Here is a 17,892-nt window from a genome sequence, read left to right on the forward strand (position 1 = left end):
CCTCAACAAGATTAATAGTGGATTTCTCATTAGAAACCATGGAGGCAGGAAGGCAATGGAATCACATAGTCAAAGTACTGAAAGAAAAAGACTATCAATCAAAAATTGTATATCCTACAAACTTATCTTTCAAAAATTTATCTTTCTCTGAAGGAGAAATTAAGATATTCCGAGATAAACACAAAGGGAATGCTAGAAAACCTACCCTATAAGAAATGCTAATTTATGAGTGAATTATAAAATGTGGTATGTATACACACACACAAACACACACACACACACCATGGAGTACTACTAAGCCATAAAAAAGGATGAGTTAATGCCTTTTGCAACAATTTGGATGGAACTAGAGATGAGTTTCCTAAGTGAAGTATCTGAAGAATGGAAAAATTAACACCACATGTACATGCTTGTTATTAAATTGGAACTAACTGATGAGCAGAGATGTGCACAGACGGGAGTAAAACTCTGGAAATCAATCAGGGTGGAGGGGGAAAAGAGGAGGGGCAAAAACCTACCTAACAGGTACAATGGACACTTTGTGTGATGGGCACACTTATAGCCATGACTCAGCATTACAGATGTGATCCATGTAACCAAAAACATTTATACTCCCTTAATATTTTGAAATAAACAATACAAGAATTCAATATTTTGTAAAAAGTAATCTTGAAGAGAGTCCCTCAGGCTTAAATCAAAGTACATTAAAGAGAAACTTGAAACCACATGTGGAAATAAAGAGTTTTATTAAAGATAACTATATAGGTAAATATAAGAGACAATAAAAATGTATATTTTGTTTATCACTATTTTTCTCCATTGTGACTTGAAAGACAACTGCATAAATCACTATAAGTTTGTGTTGATAACACAATGTATAAGGATGTAATTTGACAGTAACAGTACAAAGGAGAGGAAGAATGGGAATGAAATTATGTAGTAGCAAACTACATGACATGTTATTTGGTAAATACAGGATATATACTACACAGATAGCAAAATGGAGAATGTCAATCTTAGCTTATCAGTAATTGTATTAAATATAAATGGATGAAACTCACAATTAAAAGGTAGAAATTGGGAGATTGGTTAGAAAAACATAATCCAACTATATGTTGTTTCCAAGAAACACACCTGAGGTTCAAAGACACAAAATGTTAAAAGTGAAATTATAGAAATAAAAATATTCCAGGGAAACAGTAACCAAAAGAGAGCTAGAATGCTATACTAATATCATAAAAATAAGCTTTAAGATAAAAACTATTCTCTTTCACTACATAAAAACTTTAAAAACATTTTTTGCATGGCAAAAACAGTAAATAAAGTCAAAAGACAACTGACAAATGGAAAAGAATTAACTGTAGCATATATCGCATGTAAAAGGTAATTATTCTTAATTCATAATGAATTCTTAAATTGAGGCAGAAAACAACAACCTGACAAAAAATGGACAAAAGACATAAACATACAATTAACACAAGCTATATAAATAGTAAAACACATGAAAAGATCTTCAAATCCACTCATAAGTAGAAAAATGCAAATTTAAAACACTGAGATGCTATTTCTCACTTATCAGATCAACAAAAATTAAAAAGTACAGCAACATATTGTTGAGACTGTAAAGAAACAAATACTCTCAGATATTGATGATGGGAAAGAAAACAGGTACAACTACATAGGAGGGGAATTTGGCAATTTCTAGGAAAAGTACATATGTATTTATGTCTTTACCCAGGAATCTCACTTGTAGTAATATACTTTAAAGAACATTTCCAACAGTAAAAAAATTGCTTTACACAAAGTTCATTGCAGCAATTATACTTAAAAAATATTAGAAATAGCTTAAAGGCCTATACTTAGGAGAGTGGTTGAATAAACTATGGTATATCCATATAATGAAGTACTAGGTAGCTGTAAAAAATAAGATGATTTCTATGAATTGTTAAAACGTGATTTCCAACATATATTTTTAAATGGTAAAAAAATTTTCCATAGTATTTTTGTATCTAAAAAAGGAAAGAATAATAATGGAGATATAGGAAAATATTCGTGTTCAAAAAGGAACATAGGGTCAACCAAATATTAATGAGATTGGTTGCCTATGGAGGGTGGGGGAAAGAAATGATGTAGAAAGTATGGAAGGTGAGGGTAACACTCTTTGAATATTTTTTTGGTATGGTTTTTAAATTTAGAACCATAGTAATGTTTCACATACTCAAATGAATAAAATAAGTAAATAAATACATATCCCAAGGATGTGAGCACTGACAATTAAAAAAACAAAAACAAATTAATCTAATTATATTTCAAATGAATAACTTAAACCACACCCAGATGGTGAGGGTAGAACTAGCTTATGTAACTGGAATACAGTGTTTTGACTATTTGTATTAAGGTGAAAACAGAAAGAACTGTAAAATGTGTCCTCGTAGGTTTGTTTTTACAGTAGTATGGGCTAACAATACTGAAAACTTTTTCTTTTAGGATTGTGCAAATAAGTAAAGATTTTGTAGATAGTTGGAGCCACATTTCTCATCTTTGGAGAAGGGAGTTACAAATATGAAAAAGGGAAATGCTAAAATGAACTCTGTAGTGTTGGATTAAAATTGGAGGAATCAATACTAACCTATAGTTTTTAATACACTGACAGAAGATGTATATGTGCTTGCATCTATGTATTTGATGGGACCATTGTTTTATCTATAGATTATAATGCATTATTATATTTGTTTTGTTAATCAGATTATCCCGTATTTGAGCCCCTTCTGGCTGGCTCCTGAGTTCTTTTGATAAATCTCCATTGTTCTTAGAGCATCTTCTTATTTTCTGGCACAAAATGATGTTCTGGGCTCATCTAATACTTTCTCTGCTCCAGCCCTCTGTGGAGAGAGCTAGAAAATTTATAGATGTATATAAATATACGCACATCTTCTATCACTATGGCAAAATTATAGATGTGGAAAAACAGGTTATTTACATAGTCTCAAAATATCTCACTGCAATATAAAAATTACTATATTGATTTCTTGGGCCTGCTGGAACAAAGTACTGCAAACTGGTGTTTAAAACAACAAAAATTTATTATCTCATAGTTCTGGAGTCTGGAAATCTGAAATCAGTGTCAGCAGGGCCATGATCCTTCTGAAACCTGTAAAGGAGAACCCTTCCTTGCCTCTTTCTAGTTTCTGACGCTTTGCTTTGCACAGTAGCCCTCCCTTATCTTCAGTTATTATTATGTTTTTAATTTCAGAATATTACAGAGATACAAACACTTAGGTTATGTATATTGCCTTTGCACTGCCCCAGTCAGAGCTACAAGCATGCCCATCCCGCTGACAGTGCGCACCACACCCAACAGGTATGAATTTACCCATCTTCTCCTCCCCCCTCCCACCAGCCGGACACCCGATGAATGTTACTTCCATGAGTGCACATACGTGTTGATCAGTTAGTACCAATTTAGTGGTGAGTACATGTGGTGCTTGTTTTTCCATTCTTGTGATACTTCACTTCAAAGAATGGGCTCTAGCTTCATCCAGGATAATACAAGAGGTATTAATTTACCATTGTTTTTTTATGGCTGAGTAGTACTCCATATGCCACATTTTATTAATCCACTCATGTATTAATGGGCACTTGGGTTATTTCCACATCTTTGCCATTGTGAATTGTGCTGCTGTAAACATTCAAGTGCAGATATCTTCATTATAGAATGTTTTTTCTTTTACTTTCCATGATCTCAGTTACTTGCAATCAATCATGGTCTGAAAATATTAAATAGAAAATTCCAGAAGTAAACAATTCATAAGTTTTAAATTCCGTGCTGTTCTGAGCAGCATGATGCAATATCGTGCCTGCTGCATCCCACCTGGGATGTAAGTCATCCCTTTGTCTAGCAAATCCACACTGTAGACACTGCCCACCCATTAGTAACTTAGCCGTCTTGATGATCAGATTGAATATTGTGGTATCACAGTGCTTGAGTTCAAGTAACCCTTATTTTACTTAATAATAGCCCCAAAACTCAAGAGCAGTGATACTGGCAATTCAGATATGCCAAAAAGAAGCCATAAAGTGCTTCCTTTATACGAGAAGGTGAAAATTCTCAACTTAATAAGATAAAAATTTATATGCCTGGGTTGCTAAGATCTACAGTAAGAACACATCTTCTATCCATGAAATTGTGAAGAAGGAAAAAGAAATTCTTTCTGGTTTTGCTGTTGCACCTCAAACTGCAAAAGGTACAGTCAACAGTGCATGATAATGCTTAGTTAAAATGGAAAAGGTGTTAAATTTGTGGGTAGAAGACATGAACAGAAACGTGTTCTGATTGACAGCAACATGTTCCACCAAAAAGCATTAAGCCTGTATGAAGCATTTTATCATCTCATATCACAAGAAGGGTGAGTACAGTACAATAAGATATTTTGATGGAGAGAGAGACCACATTAACATAACTTTTATTATAGTATAATGTTATAGTTGTTCTATTTTATTAATATTATTGTTATTAATCTCCACTATGCCTAATTTAGAAATTGAACTTTACCATAGGTATGCATGTCTGGGAAAAGAACATAGTATATATAGAGTTCAGTACTATCTGAGGTTTTAGGCATCCTCCGGAAGTCTTAGAACATATTACTGCATATAAGGGAAGAACACAGCAATCCTTTGTATGTCTTGGCTTGCAGCTGTGGCACTTCAATCTGTGTCTCTGTCCTCACGCGGTATTTTCCCCTTGCCTGTCTGTGTCCCTGTGTCTTTTCTCCTCTTCTTCTAAGGACACCAGTAAAATTGGATTTAAGAACTGAGTACATGTACTCATGATCAAATTGGTTTCACTGATGAACACCTAAGTGCACAAATAGGAATAACATTCATCGGGCAATGGGCAGATGGGGGAAGTATGTACACACGTAATGAGTGCGATGCACACCGTCTAGGAGATGGACGTGCTTGAAGCTCTGACTCAGGATGGAGGGGTGGGTGGCGGGGGTGGAGAGAAGGGCAAGATACGTAACCTAAACATTTGTACCCTCATAATATGCTGAAAGAAAAAAAAATAGATTCACTTTAAAAAAAAAAAAAAGAGCTGACCCTATTCTACTATGAGAAGTTCTCTACTCGTTTTAATTAATTTCATTTTTAACAATCCTATTTCCAAATAAGTTCACATTCTTAGGTACTTGGGGCTAGGACTTTGATATATCTTTTTTTCCCCCTCACATTTAATATATTTATTGCCAAATACTTTCAAGAAAGTTATACCAATTTTATACTCTATGCAAAGATGGGTTGGCAAAGATGACAAAAATAACATTCATTAATGATACTGGTTCTAACTAATATTTCTTTAATTACTACTGACAATGAGGAGTTTATTCACATCATTCTGGCTATCTTTTTTAAACATTGTGGTAAAAAAAACACCTAATATTACATTTATTGACAACCATTTTAAAGTATACAGTTCAGTAGTGTTAAGTATATTTACATTGTTGTGCAACACATCTCTAGAATGTTTTCATCTTGAAAAATGGAAACTCTATATTCATTAAAAACCAATTGCCCCTCTCTTCTTCCCCAACTCTTGGTAACCACCTTTCTACTTTCTGTTCATATAATTTTGACTATGTCAGATGCTTCATATGTAATCATACAGTATTTCTCCTTCAGTGACTGGCTATGTTTCACTTTGCATATGTCTTTCAGGGTCATATATGCTGTAGCATGTGACAGGATTTCCTTCTTTTTAAAAACTGCATAATATTTTATTGCATGCATACACCACATTTTCTATATCCATTCATCTGTTGATAGATATTTGGGTTGCTTCTACCTCTTGGCTATTATAGATAATGCTGCAGTGACCATGGGTGTGCAAATAATCTGTTGGAGATCCTGCTTTGATCAACATATCTTTGGGGGGACACAATTCAACTCATGGCAATTACAAAGAGAAAAATGGTAACTATGTTATGAAGAAATCTGGAAAAAACTATTGTAACCAAGTGATCAAAGTCAACATGACCAATAATGGGACAAATTGATATCATGTGCCTTCTGATACGATGCACTGAAAAGAACACAACACCATTTCTGTGGTTTTCCTGCTCAAAATTCATATACTAAATATAAAAAAAGGCCAGGCCTTCCTGCTCAAAATTCATATACTAAATATAAAAAAAGGCCGCGCGTGGTGGCTCACGCCTGTAATCCTAGCACTCTGGGAGGCTGAGGTGAGCGGATTGCTCAAGGTCAGGAGTTCAAAATCAGCCTGAGTGGGACCCCGTCTGTACTATAAATAGAAATTAATCGGCCAACTAATATATATATATATATATATATATATATATAAAATTAGCTAGGCATGGTGGCACATGTCTGTAGTCCCAGCTACTCGGGATGCTGAGGCAGAAGGATTGCTTGAGCCCAGGAGTTTGAGGTTGCTGTGAGCTAGGTTGATGCCACGGCACTCACTCTAGCCTGGGCAACAAAGTGAGACTCTGTCTCAAAAAAAAAAATAAAAATAAATATAAATATAAAAAAGAAGAAACCTGACAATGCCAATATGAAGGACATTCTACAAAATAACCATTCTTACTCTTTAAAACTGTCAAGTTCCTAGAGGTAAAGACTGAGGAAAGGAACTCCACATTAAGGGATACTAAAGAGATATTATGACCAAATGCAGTGTGTGATCTTGAAGTGAATTATGGATCAGAAAAAAGTGCTGTATTGGGACAGTTATTTAAATAAGATCTGAAAATTAGATAGTAGAATTATATCAATGTTAAATTTCTGGTTTTGAGGACTGAACTGAGATCATATAGTAGAATGTCTTTATTTTTAAGAATTTGCACACACAAAAAAATTAGAGGTAAAGGGGAATCATGTCTGCAATTTATTCTCAGCTACTTTAGAAAATATATAGATGGATGTATATTAGATAGAAATGATAAAGCAAGTGTGGTAAAATATTAACATTTGGTAAATCTCAGCATATGGGCATGGTTGTACTATATGTAAAGCTTTTTCAAATTTGAAATTATCTCAAAATATAAATGCTTAAAAATAGCACTGTAGCCAAAATATGAAGAATGAATGCAAGAAGTTAATACAAAGAGAAAAGAAGAACAACTGTTCAATAATAGGATGGAGAAGAAATGAATAAAAGTGTTTTCTTTGAGAAATATTTTGTACACAGAATTGATAGGATTTGCCAATGGACTAGATAAAGGAAATTTGGGAAAAGAAGGAATCAAGATGACTTCCAGAATTATGGCCTATGTTCCTGGGTGTATTTTTGTTTCATTTTCTGAGTTTCAGAAGGCTGAGGGAAGCAATAGATATCAAGTATAAAATCAAGACTTTAGTCTGAGCATTTTTTTTTTTTATCTAGTTACAAAGGACAACTCTTACTAGGGCAAAGAGCAGGGTAAATGTTTCATCTCAGGAGTTTTCAATACAATCTGCCAAAATTTTGTGTGTATAAGTTTGTGGTGAGCATCTGAAACAAATTGTATGGGCTATAACTGATCATATTAGTAAAACATTAACTAGCCATGTACACTAATACTTGGAAATGTCTGTATTAATGTGGAGTGTTCAAAAGTTCTGTTATGGATAAAATTAAAGAAGTCCAGGGATCTTGTTCCAGGTGAATGTGTGACATGGGACTATCTGAGACAAACCTAAAGAGGAATGAACACATTTCAAAAGTAAATAGAGTTATGACCTAATTTGTCTCTGGTGATCATCTCTCATCTCTGAAAATTATTGGAAAATTGAAATGAATAATTAAAAATGCTTCCTTTTTTGGGTTCAGAGATCTGAATGTTGAGATCATGAACTCCCAGGCCAAGCCAAGCAGTCAGGGTCATTGAGATAGAAGAGTATTTTATTGACCATCCATGCAGTTCTCAGTGGGACATAACTTTGGTGCCACATCTTGATAGATGACAAAAAAGTTTTTCCTGAAAGAAATCAAATCCCTCATGTCCACTAAATCTGCATTAGAATGACTCATGACCCTGTAAAGTTTATTTTGTGAAAAATTCCCACTTTTTAAAAATAAAAAGTGGGATGGGAGATGTATCTCTCAAATAGATTATGCTGTGTAACTTCTTTCTTTATGTGTTAGTTATCTACTATATACAACTCTGATGTGAAACAAACCACCACAAAACTTTGAAGCCATAAGTGGCTTCAAATAATAAGCATTTTTTAGCTCACTGTGCATCATCTATTTTGGTTGGGTTTGATTAAACTGCTCTTGAGATCTCAGCTGGATTTCCTCAGATGTCTTAGGGTTGGCTATTTATTGGCTGATATAGGGTGGCCTCAGTCAAGATGGAGAGAAGACTTAGTTTCCTCCAAGTTTATCTGAATTAGGCTGGTATGGACATGTGCTTATAGCATGGCAGAGCACAAAAGAGATAACTCAGTCATGCAAAGAATAAACAGAATGTACATCTTCTTTTAAGTCACTCACTCTTTGTGAGCCATTTGCTATTATTCCATTGACCAAGGCAAACAAACTGGCTGAGGTCTCAGTCAGAGTGGGAGAGGAATATAAGATTACAGGGTAAATTATGAATATGTGGATGCTATTAACTGGGGCCATTAATGCAACCAATCTATCATAGTCTGCACACTGGCCCTAATTATTTAGTTCTTCCCACATGCAAAATACGCTAAACCCGTGTCAAGACCCCCAAATTCTCATCCAGACATGGCAACAGAGTAGAACTACAAGATTTTATGGTCTATATTAGGTTCCGATGGATCTCCTTGAATATAGCTCCTCTTGATACAGAGACATATACTAAAACTGTGAGTATTCTGCCCCACTCCCACAACCCACCATAGAATGGAGAGATGAGGATGTGATTCATACAAGAGATGTTTCTTTTTAAAAGAGGGAAGCATGGGAAACATATAGCAGTAGTTTATCTGTTTTGAGTTGTTGTATAGTAATAATCACAAACTTAGCAGCTTAAAACAACAGTTTCTATGGGTCAGGTTATAGGTTAGGTGGGTCATCTGCTCAGGGTCTCCAATTTTCCCAGCACCATTTGTCAAAAAGTCTGTCCTCTCACTAAAGGCCTCCTTTAGCCAGGCTGAAATAAAGATGTTGGCCTGGGACATGATCTCATCTGAGACTTTGGGTGCTCTTCCAAGCTCACTGATGTTTGCAATGATTCAGTTCCTCGTAGTTGTAGTATTGAAGTCCCTGTTCTCTTACTAGCTCTATGTTGTGGGCCACTCTCAGCTCCAAGAGGTTTCTCTCAGTTCCTTGCCATGTAATCTGCTACATGATTGTTTACAATATGTTATTTGTTTCTTCAAATAACCATAACTGAAAGCCATGTAAACAAAGATTTGAAACAAAGATTTCTATTAAAGGTAAATATATGGGCAAATGTAAAAGCTAGTACTATTGTAATTTGGGTTTATAATTCCACTTTCTACTTTCTAAATAATTTAAAAGACAAATGCACTAAAATTATAACTCTATATTATTGAGTACACAATGTAAACAGTGTAATTTATGACATTGATAACATAAAGGGGGAAAAGAACTGTATCAGAGCAGTGATTTTGTATGTTATTGCAGTTAAGTTGGCATCAATTCAAATTTAGGGTGTTAAATGTGAGCCCCATGGTAACCACAAAGAAAATATCTATAGAATGCACACAAAAAGTGAGAAAAGAATCAAAACCTTTCACTACAAAAAAATCAACTAAACACAAAAGAAAGCGGTAATGAAGGAAATGAGAAACCACCACAACAAAAAATCCGTAAGACATGCAGAAAATAATTAACAAAATGTCAGAAGTAAGTCTTACCTTATCAGTGATTACTTTACAAGTAAATGGATTAAACTTTCTAATCGGAAAGTCAGAGATTGCCAGAATAGATTTAAAAAATGCTCCCACTATATATTGTCTACAAGAGACTCACTTCAGATTCAAGGACACAAATAGATTGAACGTGGTCAGTTGATTTTTTGACAAGAGTGCTACAACCATTCAACAGTGAAAAGACAGCCTTTTTGACAAATGGTGCTAGAAAAATTGGATAGCCATGTGCAAGAGAATGAAGTTGAACTCTTACCTTACACCATATGCAAAAGTTAATTCAAAATGGATCAAAGAGCTGAACTTAACACCTGAATCTATAAAGCTCTTAGAAAAATAAACTGGACTTAAAACTTTGTGCATCAAAAAATACCATCAAGAGAGAAAAAAACCCCACAGAATGGGAGAAAATATTTGTAAATCATATATCTGATAAGGGATTAATACTCAGAATATGAAAAGAATGCCTACAACTTAACAACAAAAAAAATATAATGCAAAAATTGGCAAACCACTCCAACTGACATTTCTCTAAAGAAGATATACAAATAGCCAGTAAGCACATGAAGCTATGCAAAATTTTAATATTACAAAATCTATTATAATGCAATCTGTTAATTAATCTAAGAAAAAAGGTGAAATGATCATCTCCATAGATGCTGAAAAGTCATTCAACAAAAATTTTAACTCCCATTATGACAAAAAAATTTTCTAAAATAGGACATTAGATAGCTGATTCTTTAATAGGATATATCCAGTCAGTCACATGGAACACTAGAGACATTCTGACTAAATCAAGAATATTTTACTTAAAGCATCATACAAAACAACATAATGACAACTAGAAAGAAACATCACAATAAGATAAAATACAGGCATTCGAGGCAGAAAATACTAAAGGAGGAGATTAAACTATCAATATTTGAAGATAATATGATTATATATCTGAAAACCCAAGAGAATCACTAAACAAACTATTTCAAATTAGTAAAAATTTTCTTAAGATGGTGGAATATAGATTTAGTATAGACATTTCCATATATAATGCTAGTTAGAAGACAAAATCATAGAAAAGACCCCATTTAAAATAGCAGCCAAAAAAGAAAACATCTAGGAATGAACTTAACTAGAAAAGTGCAAGTTTTATATGAATAGAAATGTTAATATGCCACTTAATATCATGAAAGATGCTGTGCAAATGGAAAGACATCATAATTTTGCACTAAATGACCCAAAAAATCATTCATCCTAAATTAATATATAAAGTTGATGTGATTCTAACATAAATACTAATAGAGTTTTTTTTTTCTTTAAGAAAAACCTTTTATTAAGAAAAAACAATAGAGGAGGGTACTTTCACCAGAAGTAAAAACATATTATTTTATAACATATTATGACATAATAGAACATACAGAAGGCCTCTATAATTAAAATGGTGTGAGGCTATTGCATGACTAGTAGGGATACAAAGTAAAAAGTATATAAGTTGTCCCTCACATGTCTATGAATTTAGTATATATTATAGGTAGCAACTCAAGCCAGTTATAAAAAAGATGGACTACTTAAAAAATAGTACTGGAAAGTAGGTGGTCATGTGAAACAAAATTAAGTTCGATCCTTAGCCCACAACCTAAAAGTATAGGAAAAAACTTGAGTGATTGCCTTTATTATTTTGGAATAAGAAAATCTTCTTTATTCAAAAACGATTCCAAATTCAGTCATAAAATAATAGATTGACAAAAGCTGCTATATTAAATTTTTTTTTTTTTTTTGCAAAGCAAAAGCAAAAGCAAAGCAAAAGATAGACTGAGGTAAAAAATGAATCTTATAGACAAAGGCTGATCTCCCAAATATATAAAGACTTGCTAGGAAGCGATAAGAAAAGGATCAACAATAGGTAAGTGTGTGCCATCGCCTGAATGTTTGTGAATTCGTATGTGGAAACCTAATCACCAATGTGATGGTATTAGGAGGCCGGGGCTTTGGGAGGCGATTAGGTCATGAGGGTAAAGCCCTCATGAATGGGATTAGTGCCCCATAAAAGAGGTCCCAGGGAAGCTGCCTAACCCTTCCCCCCATCTGAAGACAGAGAGAAGATGCCTGTCTGTGAATCAGGAAACAAACCCTCACCGGTCACCGAATCTGTTAGAGCCTTGGTCTTGGACTCCCAGCCTCCAGAAGTGTGAGATATAAATTTCTGTTGTTTATAGGCCACCTAGTCTGTGGTATTTTGTTATAGCAGCCCAAATGGAGCAAGACAGAGGGCAAACAGTGTAAGCAAACTATTCACAGAAAGGGAAATATTTATGGCTTTTAAATATATGACAAGATGCAAGCTGATAAAATACCGTGTTGGGGGAAGGCTGTGGCATACAGCACTGATGAACTGCTGTTGGGAATATAAATTCCCAGGGTCCCTAAAGAGAGCAATCTAGCTGTACATATCAAGATTAAAAATGCATGTACCCTGTGACCCGGCAATTCTACATCTGGTAACTTATCTTACACATATACTCATATTAGTGAAAAAGGATATATAAAGCTATTCAGTGCAGTATTACTTGTAATAGTAATTGACTGGAATTAACACGACCAATAGGGAAAGCTGGATGATGATGTGTCACTCATATCACACCATGCAATGGTAACAAAGAATATGGAAATTACGCATTAATAGGAGGAGATCCCAAGGAATATTGCTAAGTAAAAAAAAAAAAGCAGAAATCTGGTGCATTTTATGTTAAAGAGAGCAGAAATAACAAGATAGGTTCCTATTTCTTTGTACTATGTAAAAGAACTTTGTAAGGATACATAACAAACTAGTAAAAGTGGCTACCTGTGGTTGGGGAGTAGGAGTCAGGGGAAATAGGCAGATGAGGAACTGTGGAGGAAAAATAAAACTTTTCACTATCTTCCCTTAATATTTTTTTGACTTCTGAACCATCTAAATATATTCCCTATTCAAAAATAAATACGTACAAAAGAAATAAAGAAAGAGCTTGCTCTTGAAAGAAGCAGCTAGAGGGTACAGGCTGGCACCAGTAGACATTCCTATTTCTGTTCTCTGCACATAGCTTCCCTGGTATTTTAAAGATGACCAGAATGCTGAGAGAGAGAGAGGCTTACCAACTCTCTGGAGTCTTCTTTCTGAGCTCCCCTTATAACTCCATTGGTATTTTTAAGGCTAGCACCTTGCCAAAAATGAAGTGTACACATGCTTCATGTGGGAAATGATGTGCTCATTGCACTCTTAATTTTCATTCCAATAATATGCCAGTTCCTTTTAAGTGGCCCTGCTCAGATAATATTAGAACTCTGAGGAAAGAATTAAAGATAACCACTGGTATGGTACAAGTAGGGTACAGAAGGCTCAAATCAATAGAAAAGAAATAAAAATTAGATCATTGCAACAAGTTCAAAAAGAAAAAAATAAATCACCATGATAAAGAGTCTTCAACAAATGTATATATGAAATCAGATGGATGCACACTAAATTCTGACAACCATGACACAATCTGTTAAAAGTGGGTATGAATGTGTAGACTCAGTTTCAATATCAGAAAGTAAAACAAAACAAAAAACCAGAAAACGAATACAGAAGTAGTAAGACTAAAAATTACAGTTAGCAGAATAAATGCAAAAGTTGTAAAACTCCACCGGCAAATATCTGGAGTACAGCTGTTCTGTCTGGTTGATAGCACAAATTTAGGCATTAACTACTAGGGAATCCGGGGTTAGGAAAAAGATTTTTCTCTGCACATTGAAAAACCTAACCAGAAGAGCTATCATATTGCCACACCATGACAAGCTGAGGGTTAGTTAAGACCTGGCCAAGATTCTCCTCGGGGGGAAAAACTTTTGAATTTTCTCTTAATCACAGACAGATGGGCCATTGAAGGCTGAGATTTTTGCTCCATATAACACAGACTTGATAATTTTATTCTGTAAAATGTGTGAGGAAAGTGTACCAAAAGCCCACTGTGGCACATTAAAAAATGGGGGTGGGGAGAGAAAACTCAGTAAAGCTTCCGTCGGATGACCGGCTTTGAGCAGTGTCGCTTACTGCTGTACCCTCCGAGCTAAACGATTTATGTAATGGATACCACAGTCATGGAATGAAGTGATGCACTATATGGATTCATAAACTATCCACCAGCCATAAGTTGGAGAAAAACTTTGTTTCTAAGAAAATAAAATCATAAGAGTTCTTTATGTAGGGGTATTAAAAGTTGGTCTATTTGTTTTCAAAATATTTTTTCCAATTTGCCTCTTAATTTTGTTTGCAGAGTTTCTTTTGACTAAGAGAAATATTTCTTTTTTATAAGTATTATAATTGCATGTAATTGCTTTCTTTTGTTTATATATTTAAGCTCTTCTTTATATCAGAGATTAGATACAAATTAAATTGTATTTTATTTCCCTCCTTTCCTCGCTTATTTAAAATTCTGTGTTCACTGTATTAAGAATTTTCATATTTATGAGACTCTATTCCCAGTTTTTTTTTTCTGGTGTTTTGATGTAGTATAAGAGTTTAATTGTAAATTTCATGGTTATTTTTATTAACTATAAATGCTCTCCTCTGTGCACTGTGAACATTTGCTATAGGGACATTTTATGAGCTACTCAGGGACCCTAATGAAGAGGAGACAAATTGCTTGGGTGACTAGGATTTCCAAGCATGGGTGCTAATGTGAAAACTTAGCTATTTGTATATATTATGACTCTATTGCTCATTCTGTCTGGTGTGGTCTGAATAAACACGTAGGACCACCAAACTGCCTTGTTTCAAAAAAGAATATAAGATGACTTATAGGGCTAGGCAAAATATAGTCAGATAACAGCATTTGAAGTAGATGAGAAGGAAAACAGGACCAAGAAGGAGGCTAATATAAATAATGAATACCAACGCGCCCTGTTTTCTGGGATGGAGCACAAATTTAGCTCTAGCTTCTTATTGGCAAACATGAAAAACCAATTCAGTGTCCACAAGATAGCAGCAAATGAGCTGTTCAGAAAAAGTACAACTATTCCAATAAGGCCAGAGTGAAATAACTCTTGAGAGTCCACAAAAGAGTCCATTGTGTAATGTAATCAACAACATTCTTACAGTTGACACAATGATGAATTTCATAGAACTGTTTTATAGAGTGTCTGCAGTTCTGACCAATGGCTTCAAACTCAAGGGAAATTCTAGGGGCGTAAGTCAGGAAGTTATTGTCTGGGTGGTCTTTGCTAGGTGCTTGCCTGACTTAATTTTGGGGTACATTTTAAAGAATCTGAGAAAGTGATAATAAGCAAATCCCTAATATTCTTTTATAAATGCTGTTTGCCACAGCCAAAACCATAGATTATAGACATTAGCTAGCTGGGGCTTCAATACTGGATATCCTATACCCAGAGTTCAGCTATCCTAGGGTTCTAGGGAAAAAGTGGTATTAACAGGACATTGATCTGATCTAGGAGTGACATCTTTTGAGAAAACTTAAGAGACTAATAATCAGTAGTTTCTGAGGGATTGGCCACGATTTTAAGTGAAAAGAAAAAAAATTGAATCTGAGCTCCCACATAGACAGATGGACCATTTAGTTTCCAAATTTCTGTTCAATATAACCCAGTCTTAATTAATTTTAGTCTGGAGAATGTTTAAGGCAGGCATAACTAAACATAGTGGCCATTAAAAAAAATCTGTCTCCTCCCCCAAATTCCCAAAAAACATCCATAGAAAGCATGGCTTTGAGTACAGTGATTTCCTGATGCTCTTCCAAGTTAAATTATTTGCGTAATGTACTTCCAGGTATTTGAATGAAGCGACCTTCTGTATGGAATTAAGAACCAACTGAAATTTGAAAAACATCTTGGTGTTTCTAAACTATAAGAGTTCCCTATATGTTCAGGGTATTAAATTTTTATCAAATATTTATATTCTAAAATTTTACTGCTTGTATTTTTTCTATTTATGTCTTTTGGCATACTATTTTAAATTTTCATGTAATGGAACGTAGAAATTCTGGTTTTACCTTTTGATTTATCCTTGAATTGTTTCTCATCTAGAGATGAGATACCTACATCTTTCACCTATTTTGCATGTCTTTAAACCCATTAATCATTTTATGATCTTTCAATCATTTCGTTTGGTATATAGACTAACAATGGGAATTTACTGCTCCCATCCCCTTAATTAAGCAATTATACCGAAACTTTTTAAAGAATATTTCTATCTTTCCCCAGTAATGTGAAATCAAAGCATTACCTTATTCTAATATCATTTATAATAAAACCTATGCTTCCTATGCTATCCATTAATCCATATATTCTTGCATCCATTCCATACCAATAAAACTCTTAATGTGTCTAAATATCAAATTGTACAAGTTCTACCATTCCCATTACTCTATTTAAAACTTTTCTTGGATATTCTTTAGTTTCCAGGTTAAATTTTGTGGTCTCTGAGAGAGGACCCTAGCTTCGTTGTGTATGTATATACTTTGAAAGTACTGGACTCCTCAGACTTCAACTAAATGTTTTCCCATCACTTTTTCTCTCCCAATGAAAGTGTTCTGAGGTGGGGATAAGATGGAAGGAGGCAAGGAAAGGAAAAAGTGAGTTTTTAGTTCTAGTTTGCTCTCCATACCAATATAAATGTCACTATTTTCTCCTGAATTACCTAAGAAAAACACATCTTGCTACTCCAAATACTAGTTATCTTTAAACACTATTTAGTGTCATGGAGAAGGCATATTCATTGTTTCTATCAGCAGGACTTCGACCCTGTGATTTGTCAAAGAAAATACTTGCCTATTTATGAAAAAGCTTATCATCTATCAAGTTTCTACTGGGGATAGATAAAAAATATAATGAAGGCAGCTAAGAACTAAAGAAAAACCCCTGCTAGATATAGAATCAAACTTTATTTTTACTGAATGATGGTATAAGCCTTTCATATAACATAAACATGTATAATATTAGAGATATTTTAAATTTGAAAATGAAAAAACAAAAGGAAATACATTTAATTGTGACACTTTTCTTTCTGGTTTTTCTCTTGAATTTGTAATTAGAATCTTGATACCCTTTTTACTAAGATTAACAATGTCTGATTTTTCATTGTGATGTTCGGGATAATTTTGCCTTTAAATCCTTTAAAGACAAAGGGTATTTAATTTTGCTGTTTCATATTCCCCCAAATTATTCATAATTGTTACTTTTAAACATGAATAAAATATCTGCATAATTTTTTATATTTTAAAGCAAATATTTCTCAACACATATGTAGAATTTGGGTATTCTAACGCTGTCATGTTTAGGTTCTGGTAAATAATTTCTACTTGTGTCTCCTCATTTCTACTATCACTATTAATATGGAAAGGCAAAGCAAAATAATATCATTAAATTTTTATAAGATTTAAAATTAAAGGAAAACTTTCTGGAATTCAGTCTTTAACTCCACATTTTGGGAATATAGTTTAGGCTACCATTTGCTTTTCTGTAAACCATTTTCTGTATTAGAAAATAAACCAGAATATATCTTGCCAAATAAGTTCTCCCAAATCACAATTATTCTAAGAATGAAAAAATTATATATTTATGCAATCATTTTTGAATGTTTTTGCAGAGAAATATTCAAAATGGTAAAATGGACTGAATTGCCAACCAAAATTGGCAATCTTTATTTCAGTGTTCACTATTAAGCTAAAAAGTTCATTTTCTCTTCCAAAAATCTTTAAGTACAATGCTACTTAACCTCCAGTCATATTGCAGATTCCCATGTGGTGCATTCAGTTCATCAAGCAAAACCTGAATTGTTTATAATACAAGCCACGGAACACATCCAGTTCCTATCAATGATTATATCTAGAAGGCATTCTATTTTTATGGTTTTAGTATAAAGTCATTCTTAGGGAATAGAATAATAAATGGACTTAAGTTCCATGTCTTTGCAAAACATTATAATTTAGGTGTAGGCTGAATTTTTAATGCTTCTGTTAGCTATCCACAAAAATGGGAAGGTTTGGCAAAGGAAAA

This window comes from Microcebus murinus, chromosome 9 (genome assembly GCF_040939455.1).
Source record: "Microcebus murinus isolate Inina chromosome 9, M.murinus_Inina_mat1.0, whole genome shotgun sequence".
Taxonomy (NCBI): Eukaryota; Metazoa; Chordata; class Mammalia; order Primates; family Cheirogaleidae; genus Microcebus; species Microcebus murinus.